This window comes from Orycteropus afer, unplaced genomic scaffold, assembly GCF_000298275.1.
Source record: "Orycteropus afer afer isolate SDZICR_OR568_19922 unplaced genomic scaffold, OryAfe1.0 scaffold00082, whole genome shotgun sequence".
NCBI lineage: Eukaryota > Metazoa > Chordata > Mammalia > Tubulidentata > Orycteropodidae > Orycteropus > Orycteropus afer.
The window spans coordinates 3,844,017-3,856,264 of record NW_006921669.1 but is presented as its reverse complement, the minus strand read 5'-3'; positions in this window follow the sequence as shown (position 1 = coordinate 3,856,264).

Here is a 12,248-nt window from a genome sequence, read left to right as displayed (position 1 = left end):
CCAGCTGAGGTGCTTGCTGAGGGCAAGGGAAATACAGAATGGGTGGTGGAAGAAGGTAGTTCTGAATATCAGCTACGACCACGTGACCAGCTGCAGAAACGAGGACTGTGATTGTTATATTTCTTCATTGTATATGTGCATCAAATATTTTTGTTTCCTTCTGTTATGAACTGTGAAATGTACATAAGGTGAATGCATTTTGGTTGTGTGTTAGCATATCATATTAAGCACAAATATGACTTTATAACTGCCCTTAGAGATTATATATGGTTAAGAAGATGTGTACAATTGCCAAGTTGACAAGGGGTGGACTGTGATAGTTGGAGCTGTGTGTCACCTTGGCTGGACCCCAGTTCTGTGTGGTTGTTCCCATGATGGGATCAGATGACTATGTTCTGAGTGGCCAATCTGTTCAAGGGGAGTTTTCCTAGGGGTGTGGCCTGCTTCCAGGATATCCAGGGACATTCTGGGAAGAGAGACATTCTTCTGTAGATTGGGGTTCCGTTGTGCTGCCTACAACTGTCCGTGAATGAGAAGTCCGCCGTTCAGCCTGGAGATCTTGGATTCATCATTCGTTGGAGCCAACAGCCGGTGTACTGCCTGCCAGCCTTGAGCTTCTCAGCCCCTGTAGTTGCGGGAGCCAGGAAAAGCCTCCAGCTTAATGTTTGATCCAGGGACTGTGGAACCTGCCGGCTTCTTTGTTTGTGAGCCATTTTCCTAAGATAAATTTCTCTCTCTCTCTAAGCTTTGCTGGGTTTGTTTCTCTAGAGAACTCAGTCTAACACACCCAGCATAGTAGATCTTATGGTTGTCTGATTCAAACTGGTCTATTTCAGCTCACTAATGGCTAGAATATCAATCTTTATGAGTTCCATCTCATTTTTTTACAACTTCCAATTTTCCTAGATTCATACTTTGTACATTCCATGTTCCGATTATTAATGGATGTTTGCAGCTGTTTTTCCTCAATTTTAGTTGTGCCATGTCAGCAAATGGAGGTCCCAAAATCTTTGCTTTATCCATATCATTAAAGTTGGTTCTACTCTGAGGAGGCAGCTCTTTCCTGGTCATATTTTGAGTGCCTTCTGACTCAAGGGGCTCATCTTCCTGCACTGTATCGGACAATGTTTCTGGGCTATTCATAAAGTTGCCTAGTGATGTATCTATCAGACAGTGTTTCTCTGCTATTCACAAGCTTTTCCCTGGTCAATTCTGTGAGAAGTGGATGGCCTCTTCCTTCTTCCTAGTCTGCCTCAGTCTAAGCTGTGTTAAAACCTGTGCATTATGTGCAACCCTGCTGGTGTTTGAAACACTGATGGCACACCTTCAAGTGTCACAGCAACACACAGGCCATAACAGTACAACAAACTAACAGACAAGTTCATCTCCCTTAGCTGCTCAAAACTTTTCCACCCTCCCCTTACCTGGATCTTGTGGCTGTGTTGTCCAGGCTTTACCCCTGCTTCCTACCTCTTGGGGTGGAGCCTGTCTCCTTCCCCTTATCTGTATCCCATGGCTCTGTTGTCCCCGGCTGACTCACAGAGACCCTCCTGGTGAGAAGCTCCTAGAGACTGGACCAGAATGGCTTGTCCCTTCTCAGACACTGTCCTGTCCAGGGGCTTCAGGATGGCTGCAATGCCCCCAGCTAAATGCACTACCTTGGCTCCAGTGCAGAGAGCCACAGCCACATGCCTTGTCCTGGGCTGGGAAAAAAACAAACTTTGGTTTTGGTTGTGTTAATGATGGTATTTGACAATTTCCACATTCTGCTGGAATGGGAACAAATATGGATCAATTCCAGTTGGTTGGTCAGGTAGCTGTCTTCCAAATTTCTTTGCATAAACAATGAGTGCCTCTAGTGCTGCATCTGTTTGTTGAAACATCTCAATGGGTATTCAGCCAATTCCTGGAGCCTTGTTTTTCACCAATTCCTTCAGAACGTCAACTAAGTCTTTTTGGTACAGTGAGTCTGTGTATTCCTTCCATCTTCTTTTGATGTTTCCTGCACTGTTCACTATTTTGTCCATACAATCCTTCAGTATTGCAAGGTGAGGCTTGAATTTTGTCTTCAGTTCTTTCAGCTTGAGAAATGCCAAATGTGTAATTTCCCAGTTCCAGGTCTTTGCACATTTCATTATAATAGTTTACTCTGTCCTCTTATGCTGCCCTTTGAAATTTTCTGTTCAGCTCTTTCACTTCATTTCTTCCACTCACTTTCGTAACTCTCCATTCAAGAGCAAGTTGCAGAGTCTGTTTTGACATCCACTTTGGTCTTCCCTCCCTTTTCTCTTTTTGATGATCTTTTGATTTCTTCATGTATGATGCCCTTGACATCATCCCACAACTCATCTGGTCTTTGTCACTGGTGTTCAATGCATCAAATCTCTTCTTCAGATGTTCTGTAAGTTCAGGTGAGATATATTCAAGGTAATATTTTGATTCTAATGGACTTAATTTTCTTCAGCTTCAATTTAAACTTGCATATGACTAATCGATGGTCTGTACAACATTCAGTCCTTGACCTTGTTCTGGCTGATATTGAGCTGCTTCATCATCTCTTTCCATAGATGTAGTAGACTTGATTCCTGCATATCCCAACTAGTGAGGTAAAAATCTTCAGTTTCTTCATCTTTGGCTTTAGTGGTTGATGTATAACTTTGAATAATAGTCGTATTAACTGGTCTTCTTTGTAGCTGTATGGATATGATCCTATCATTCACAGCATTACACTTCAGGACAGATCTTGAGATACTCTTTTTTGACAATAAATGTGATGCCATTCCTCTGTCATTGCTGGCACAATAGATCATGTGATTGACTGATTCAAAATCACCAATACCAATCCATTTCAGCTCACTAATGCTTAGGATAACAATCTTTATGCATTCCATTTTATTTTTGACAGCTTCCAATTTCCTTGATTCATGCTCTGTACATTCTATGTTCTGATTGTTAATGGATGTTTGCAGCTGTTTCTTCTAATTTTGAGTCATGCCACATCAGTAAATGACGGTCCCAAAAGCTTTACTCCATCCACATCATTAAGGTCTACTCCACTTTGAGGACATAGCTCTTCCCTAGTTGTATTTTGAGTGCCTTGTAACCTGAGGGGCTCATCTTCCAGCCCTATATCAGACAATGTGTTCCTGCTATTCATAAGCTTTTCAGTGGCCTTAAATCCCCCTCCTCCCCCCCCCCACCCCCCCGCCCACAGAAGTGGACCTGGCTACATCCTTCTTCCTAGTTTATCTTAGTCTGGAAGCTCTACTGAAACCTGTCCAGCATAAGTGACTCTGCTGGTACTGAAATACTGGTGACATAGCTTCCAACCTCACAGCAACATACTTATCTAGTGAATAGCATGTGGCAAAGTGAAGGGGTGTGACTTGTGAGGCAAGGTCATAAAAGGCACTGTGGCTTCTAACGTGTTCTCTTGTGGACTGCCTGCTCTAGAGGCTGGCATGTTATGAAGACATTCAAGCAGTCTGCAGAAAGGCCCAGGTGGGGAAGATCTAAGGTTGCCCGCTAACAGACAGCACCAACTTACCAACCATCCTGAAAGATCTCCACCTCCAGTCAAGCCTTCATATGATTGGAGCCCTGTCCAACATACTGACTCAATCTCTTGAAAGACCCCCAAGTTAGAACGTTCCTGAATTTCTGAACTATGGAAACTATGACAGATAATAATTGTACAGAGATGTTTTAAGTCTTTATATTTCACAGTAATTTGTTATATAGTAATACATAACTTCTACCTACCTCAATGATTTCCAAAAAGATTTTAAAACTGCATATAGGTAAAGGCATAGCTATCACTAAGTAGAAAGGTATTATAACAAGACTTGAAAGATGAGAGCCAAGTAATGAAGGGATAGGGAGGAGTCTGATTGTACCAGAACATCTGATGGAAGACAAAACACAGCTGTAGTCTTTGTGGAAGTCAAGGCAAAAATGGAAACTTGATGGGTCATATCAAACTATTTTTTTTTCTCTGAATGAGAATACACATCTGAACATGTGGGCCTTTAGATAACCAGCATTCCAAGTACAATGGATAGTATCTTGCAGACATTCTACTTAGTGTAGATCATCTGACTGTGTTTTAACTGGTGAACACAAACACAGTGATGTATGCAGTTCATTGAAAACGATGCATCATCTGATGATTTTCAAGAATTCTTGGTATCACTAGAATAGGGAATATATGTGTCTATACATGAACACATACATATACACACAATGTACTAAAACTTAACCTATTACTTTTGTAATTCAGCAACTAGATATTTAAAAACAAAACAAAAAACAAAAAAATACTGAAGAGTCTATAGTGAAAAGTCACCATCCTATCCTGTCTCCCATTAGCCAGCTCCCTCTCCCATGGACAACCATCTTTGACTGATTTCTGATTTAAACTTTCAGGGATATTTTATCCACACAAAAAATTATATAATTATTTCCCTTGATTACCCAAATGGTAGCATACTGCGGGCATTGGTGGGCTGTGCTTTTTATTACTCAGTATTGATATACGACTTAAAAATAGCCTTTCTCCCTAATTATCACAATTTTTAATTTTCTGAGATTTTAATATTCAAAATTTGAAATTATGAAAAAGGGTCAAGAAAATAAGAAGCACTTGTAACCCACCAGCAGGAAACACCACTTTTAAACAGTGAAATCTGTGAAAGCCAGAACTCAATGGCACTGCCTTGCTTCTCATGTCTTGCAAGTTTTCTTACCTTTGACAGGGTGCAGTCTTTTTAAAAAATTTTTTATTATGATTTGGTGAAAGTTTACAGAGCAAATTCATCTTCCATACAGCAGTTCACTTACATTTTATCTCATGACATTGACTGTGATCTCCCACAATGTAACAGCTCTCCTCCCACTTCCTCCCCATAGCCACCTCTTTCCTGTCCTTCCCTCCCATGCACTCCTGCCCCCAGAGCTGTCTTCCTGTGTATACCACCAGCCCTTCTATTCTCCTATGATTGATCTCTCCAAGGAGTGTATCTCCAAGGAGTAATGTAAATATTCAGCTCATATGCCTGTCTTTTGTTTGGCTAGAAACCAGACCTGAAAGACAGCTAGGGGCCATAGTCTCAGGGGTTCCACCAGGGTCTATCAGACCAACAAACCTGGTCCCTTTTTTTTTTTAAATGATTTTGTTTTATTCCACATTGTTCTCCCGCTCCATCCACAATCACCTACAGAGATCCCCCTCCGAGCGGTTGACAGTGGTAGCTGGACACCATCTAGTTCTAGTCTCATAGTCATATAGACTGAGGTTCATTCACATGGTGTGCCAGTCACTTGGACTAATTGTTTCCATGCATCTTTTGGTTTTCTTCATTCTTCTTTGCTCTAGATGAAGAGACCATCATTGCATCTAGATGGCTGTTTGCAAGCTTTTAAGATTCCAGTCGCTACTTGCCAAAGTAGGATCTGGAATAACGTTTCTGTGTAGTATGTCACGCCAATTGAGCTTGATGTCCCCTGTGATCATGGTCCCAATCCCACAAGTCCAACTACTTGCTCCCTCCGGGTAGCTGGCTGTGCCCAAGAAATGACTACAACCTTGTTGACAGGGTGCAGTCTTACCTGTTACCTGTCGCTCGTTTTTATGGGAAAACATTTGAATTTTTCTTCTCTGACAAGTTTCCACCTAACACAGGTTCTGGCTTTTGCAGGTTTCATGGTATTTGGGTGTATTCTTCCTGTCTTTTCCCTATGATGAATGTGTGCAAAATGTTTCATTTAAAAAATAAAACTGGCATAAAACTGTAGAATTTTACATACAATTTTTATTATTTTTACATACTCTTCCTCCTTCACCCTACCCAACCCATTCTCCATCATCATTATTTTGTGAGTATAGGTGGGTTTTTCTCAAGCAGCATAGTTTCTTAATGTTTTGCCTAGTTCAGGACTGAGAAGAGAGCATGTCTTCTCTGTGTCTGCTGCAGACCACTGTACCTGGTCTGACCTCTGTGGCTGAGGCTTCCCAGGTGGAAAGTAAAACTGTGAAGTATCATTTAAGTTTGTTCATAAAAGACTTTCTTAGGTTCCCAAAATGAGACAGTTGGGGCCCCAAAGCCTGCAGAGCTTCAACTCCATGTGATGGTACTGGGTTCTGAGGGGCAAAGAGAGCTAGCATACAAGAGTCCAGAAGGTGGTTGCGTCCGTGGAACACGTCTTAGAACCACAGTGACAGATCCCTACAGGGCTCCGGGAGCAACTGGCCAAGGAGCAATCAACGTAACCATTCTTTTATCCATCGCCTTCCCAGTCAGAAACCACACTCCTAACCAGGTTTCTGACTGGAAAAGGGCAAATTACACTGGGCTATCTCTTCATTCCTTGTTATTTTCTGAAAACCTGGCCACAGTTGTACAATGACATTTCAAACAGGTAACAGAGACAGAGGTTAAGTCAGCTACAGTTTAGTATTCTTTCTCTAAATATACATTCTCTTCTAGCAGGTAAAGATGATTAAAAAAAATCATAACACTGATAATACCAAAAGTAACTGAGGGCTTACTGATACTGGGCCCCATGCAAAGTTCTATGTATATTATAAACTTGTTCAATTCTTACAACTGCCCTAAGAGGTTAGTAGGAGTTTGCTGGCGCAGTGCCTAAGGCATTTAACTGCTAAACAAAAGGTTGGCAGTTCAAACCCACCAGAAGCTCTGAGGAAGGAAGACAGGGCAATCTACTTCGGAAAAGATTTATTGCTTTGGAAACCTAATGGGGGTCGCTATGAGTCGGAATCAACTCGATGGCAGTGAGTTTTTTTTAAAAAAAGACGTTAGTACAATTATTATATCCATTTAATAGATGAGGAAATAGCCTCAGAAAAGTTAAATAACTTGTCCTACATCATAAGGATAGAAAGTGAAAAGTCAGGAATCAAACTCAGCTCCCTGTGGCCTCAGAGCATATGATCTTAACTATTAGATTATAATTTTTTTTTGTAGTATTAAGCATATAATAGTATATATACATATTATATCTCGGAAGGAAAGTTGGGCAATCTACTTCCTTAGTGATACTGCCTCGGAAATCCAAGGAGGGGTCGCTATGAGTCGGGTTCGACTCAACGGCACATAACAACAACAACTACATATTACATAATATTAAGCATTTAATATAATGCTTAACTATAATGTTATAATTATTATAATATATATATATGAAACATTTATTATTGGACAAAGGAAAAAAAGTGTTACAACAATGTCAAATGTGAAAATTTCAGGGCATTATTGGTATAAACGTCTAATAAGACAGTATGTATTGTATGCCATCACCAAATGGACTGAGTGGGAAAGAAAACTTAATCCAGTACAATGTAAAGGTTTATTTAACTGACGGCTACTGTCCCCAGAGATCCATGATGAATTAAGAAGATGGATAAGAAGCAATTATCCTTGAGAATCAAAGACTGTAGGAGTGTGAGCTCTCAAGTTTGACTGTTTAGGTTTGAACTCCAGCTTTGCCACTTACTAAATGTGCAACTTGTCCAACCTTCAGTTTCTCCTTTGTAAACTAGGGGATAATAGTACCTATACCACACTGCTGAGCAGGCTGTAATAACCATATTACTGTTCATTTCATTAGCGGACCTGGACTAGAGTTTGCTAAGACAAGACTGACATCAAGTCTTCCATCCTTTGAACATCCCCAAAGTTGTCCTTGGGTTTCTAACCAAAACTACATCTACTTGCTCAGGAAGCCTCTTCCCACACTGGATAAGTCAATACCCAGGGGCTGGGCAGGCACTTTGCCCTGGGTTAAACTCATTCTCACCCAGAAGCTACTTCTGCCAGGAGAGACAGCTTGGGGAAGGCTTCCCTGACGTTGCTGCAGATTCTGATATCTCCCTGACTTTCCTACCAGCTGAGAAAGTTGCGTTGGGCGAATAACTTGGTAAAGCTGTAAGATACAGACTTGGAGTATGAATCCTGGGTATACCACTTACTGGGTGGTGATATGAGACAAGTTACTTAGCCTCTCTTGACACTTCAATTTACCTTCAGTGGAAATAACCCAATTGTACAGGACCGAAGACTGATTAAATGATAAAAGGTAATTAAAACATGTAGTACAATGCCTGCAATGATAGTTACTTGGTAAACCGCAGCTATTATAATTCTTCTTCCCTTTACAGATCAGACTAATGGCTCCAGGAGGGTTTTCACCCCAAGCCACTTCCCGATTTGCCCTGTTGAAGAGATAAGAAACTATCTCTTTGTTAGGTACATGTAATTAACATGTCATCAACATGAACTCTACTGTCCATTGTAAATAATAAAAATGCAGAATCTCTTTTTGGCCAAACAGGGTAGAGGACAAAAGGATGAACAAGGTACAGTCTCTGCTTTCCCAGAGTTTACAGTCTTATAGGGGAGACAGATACATAATTAATCACATTAATTTAAGACAGACTGAGGTAAGTATGACCCTGAAGTGCTGTTGGATTCTGGTAAAGGAAGACAGTTTTCTTGATGAGAGAAACATCCTTTATTGGGGAAGGGATGTGTGAAGAGCTAGAGAGCATCTAAGAGGGTGCCAGACCTCTGCTAAAGGCACAGGTTAGGGGTGGTGATTGGAAAAGAGGGTCAACAACTGCTGGAGTAGAGAACTCAATGACTCAGACAGCTCTTGGGTCTCCCAGAGGACGACAGATCTGAGAGCTCCTATAGGTAAAGTCCCAAGGAAGCCAAGCCCTCTTGCAGCAAGCTGAGGGAGTAAGAATAAACTTAACGATTACTATCTGGGTGAGTGTGACCAAGACAAATCAGAGAGGCCTGTTGACTCAGTGGCAAAAGGTTATTAACAGTCAGAAGGTTATGGAGGATGAGCCATGTGAATCAGAACTGCTTTGCTAGTATAAAATCATAGCCTCATTTATTCTGGGAGGAGGAAACAAAGAGCACATTTTTTGATCCCCATCTATCCAACTGGTGGTCTTGAGGGGCACCTTAGAGTGATTCTCAGTAGGGGGTGACAGCCATCACTGGAGCTACTTTTTCTAGGGTAAAGCTATGCTTCCAGATGGGGAATTTCGTTTCCCGGGAAGACATGGCCATCTTCACAGCTGGTATTTCGGCAGCAGCTGGCCCCTGTTCATTAGCCCTTGCTGGTCCTCCCAGCTCTGTTCTGGTGAGAAATGGCTGCTTCTACTGTGAAAGCTAGGTCAGGTCCCCTCCCCGTCTTTGCAGTACTCCTTCCTTCAACAAGGGCCACTTGACTCCTTTACCAGGCTGTGGTCTCCAGAACTAGTCATGATGAGGCAGAAGGAACTGAGGTAGCTCTAGCTCCAAGTTCTGGGACACACTCAGCATCAAGCCATACCTGTCACCAAGCCAGTCATGACCTTGTATCTTGGCTCATAGTACCTCGTTTCTGGGATTCTGAGCAGTATTATGTACCTCAGCCCTGATAACAGGAGCTCCATCTGTCTTTCTCCTTACATATGAGTGCTTGTCTTCAAGAACCCCTTAAGCCTGAGGTCCTGCCTTGATCTTGCCATTAGCTCACAGGAAACAGAGGAAGTGCCGCTCTTGAAGCTGAGCCTGTGGCTTAGGTTCCTACACATGCTATGAGGTCTCTGCAGTCCTACTTTCTTGCTTCCAGATTCCTGATTAGGGCTTAAACTTCCCTGAAGCAGGACACTTTACCAGATGATGTGTCTGGTTGACTGTCATGTCCTCCAGGTCCCATGTTTTCTCTGGGTCTGACCTCTAGCTTCAGTTCAAGAGTTCCTCTAACGGTGGACTTTGCTCAGTGAGCGGTAGAAGAGCAGAGCTTGAGCCACCCAGTCTTCCCCACTGTGCTGCAGTTAACTTAGCCATGCTCAGTGTGAGACTGGCAAGTCTGTGCACATGTGCTCTTGTTGAATATTAATCTAAAGGTAAAAAGGAAGACAGGAGGCCACACCTATGTACAAAATCATTTCATGCACACATTTTAGGACATGAAACTATTTAAAGACATTTTAAAAATGAAACATCCTAATTACCAAACAATGTATTTTAAAAGGTTGAGCACATCCAAACATCAGGGTTCAGTGTGCCTCGCCCTTTCCCCTCATTCCTCCTCTACCCCCTGTCCGCAATAGATCAAACAGATGTTTGGAATACATTTTTGATTGTGTTAAGAGCCCCAAATGATCTTTATTCAGTTCAAACAAGTGAAGTCAATATTTCCAAAAAAGAAACCAAGTAGGAAGTAATGTTTAACTTTAACTTGTCAGTCCACTAAACACCTTTGGACGAGTGTATCTGTGCCTGCCAACAAGTTAGCTGTGTCTACATGTTCTCTCATAAAACTGAGGAGGTCATCTATTCTGAAGTCAAAGTCTATCAAACCAGTCACCACTGAAAACCCAACCCCTAGCATTACTCAACAGGAAAGGGATGAGTTATAGAGTGCAACAACGACTTCCTCCATAGCTGCTGCTCAATAGGAATCTGCAGAAGCTACTGCTTTTAGAAAAAACCAGTTAGATTAGATCCTGACTGCTTATGACAGAAGACCTTTGCTTTAAGTAAGACAGAAACGTTCGTTGGAAATTCTTCAAAAGGGTTTTCCCGGCCTTGCGGTTTTGGTTCTTGGGGGGACCATCACTACCTTTTTTTCTTTTTAACCTGGAATAGATAACTTAAGTCAAGAGTAGCAGAGGGAAAGCCACAGGACAGGCTACCTCAACTCCTGCATTTTGATAGCCATGTCACTTACTTATGTCCATCTCCATCTGTTAGGATATTATTGTTTTGGGAAATTCAAGGTTTTTCTTGAAAATCTCAAATGTAAATATCAACTTGATGAAACAGTGGTCTACGAAGTTCAATTGGACATTTAAAAAAAATACTCCTAAGTGGTCTTTCTATAGGGCCCACATATTTCTAGCCATTTGAGGGGTACGGTCTACTAGAAGTAGACAGTGAGGAAAATCTTATCTACAAGTCCTTTCATCTGGCGCTATAGGTTTGTATTACAGCAGCCTACTCTTATTTGCCATTTCAAAAACACATTTAAAAAAAATTTAGGGATGATCTCCTAGAAATTTAATATTCTTCAGTGCATATCCAAAATAGATTTATCACATCAATGCTATTCATTTTAAGACATGGCATTTACCAAGGAATGAGCACTTTGCCTAGTGACAAGAGTCACTGTCACTGGGTTTAACACACCCAGACTAATGAGTTTTTTACCATCATAAGCAAGGTCAAGGCTGGCCCTCAAGAACTACCGAACATAAAGGCAGTTTGTGTAGAAATAATATTTAGAGACAAAAGCTGGCTTAGTTAATAACCTTCACCACAGCTTTAGTACCAAAGACTTATCCAACCAGAAACTACATAGGACTTAAAAATAATCGTTGACTGGGATATATACCCATCTCTCCATCTTTCTGCTAGAAAAAATATAAAATTCTTTGCTCCAAAAACATCTCAGTTTGTCATTTGAAGTACAAATGGCACTTAAATATATGTTCCAGCAGTAAGGAAACTGTACCTTGACTAACGTAGAAGAACAGTCAAACGACTCTCACAGAGCATCTCAGAGACTTCCGTTTTTAGGAACAACAATTATTGATTATAATATACAGGCCTGGTTCTGTAATATATTTGCTTCCTCTTAACTACTTTCATAATAAAGTTCTAAACATTAACTTACAGGGAACTTTCACAAATTGTATATTTATCTACCTATTCCTACGTTATAATCCAGTCCACTTCTAAGGTAAACTGTGGTGTAGAAGAAAAGTATGTGATGCTGACTTTTGCTTGAATCCTAGTATAGCTTCCTATGCACTGTATAAATGTAAGGCAACATTACATTATGAAGTAATAATGGTGATTCTTAAGTCAGAACAAAATAACTAGGCTGTACGGACTGAATGAAGTAATGCAAAGTTCTTCCTAAACTGTAAACACATGCCAGTTACTTTTTATTATTGTTATCAATTTTTCAATGTAACTACAGGTAATTTATATACTACATGCTCTGATTCTAAAATGCGCTTTTGTTGTGAATCTAGTACATACAAGTTCCAACATGGCCAAGGCTGTTTGTGCTGTTTCCAAAAAATCTGGCACATGTAAGACTAGGGGAGGTGAACCTAAAAGGAAAGAATAATATTCTTTGTTTTGGTTTATAAAATTTAGATAGCAATTACCATAAAAGTTTCCAAAGAATAAATGTTTACTGCAAGATTCTACAAAGAC